We start from the raw sequence: 863 nt of genomic DNA, 5'->3' as shown, positions 1-863 counted from the left end.
CCATTTAAACGACGGCCAATCATCGGTTGATGCAGTTTGCAGATTGTTTAAAGTCAAATTTGTGCTGTTTTTTAATTTATTGTTTGCCGTTTTGTTTTTAAGTCTCTTTTGTTGTATTTTTTATCTTAAATGTATTTATTTTTCCTTTAATTACCCGACCTGTCAATCAGCATTGTCTGTCAATTCATTCTTACTACTATGTTGTTTATATGCATTTTATTTCTGTAATTTTAGGTTGCCTTTTGAATATCTGGCAGGGGACAACAGACGAAAACTAGCCTCTCAGGCTAACTCTGGCTCACTTACATTTTGAATGTTGATTAGTGTGCAATGTCCCTGAACTAAACCAATAAAATAAATAAAAGCAGGTAGCCCCGCCCCTAAAGCATCCCCTGATTTCTCGTCTGTTTGACTCTAAATGGACCATCATGTACTAAATGAAGATCAATCAAAAATATATTTATTTTTATTTACATCACAGAAGTTCTCAAAGACTTCTATACAACAGAGAGGAGTCTCCCCCTGGTGACCAACAGGGAGAACGACAGTTTAAGGCACTTTTTAGATGTGGATGTACAACACTAGTGCAGAATCTGGTCTTCACATGCCGAGAGGCTCAGAAGCTGGTGCAGGTTCATCGGATGATTGAGTTGTTTCACTGAGGTGACTGCAGTCGGCCTCAGATCCCAATATATCTTTTGCAAAAGTAAAATTCAAGCGCACCCAAATAGCACCCGAGTGGACACCATCATTTTATGCTGCTTTCCAGCCTCAGCTCCGGTTACATTCCCGGGTCTCGGCCTTCATTTAAAAGCCCTTTAAAGCATCCACACAACAGAGCAGACGCAGACCTTATTGTGTAA

Source organism: Eutrigla gurnardus (genome assembly GCF_963514095.1).
Source record: "Eutrigla gurnardus genome assembly, chromosome: 22".
NCBI classification, from domain to species: Eukaryota; Metazoa; Chordata; class Actinopteri; order Perciformes; family Triglidae; genus Eutrigla; species Eutrigla gurnardus.
Note: the sequence above shows the minus strand (reverse complement) of the source record.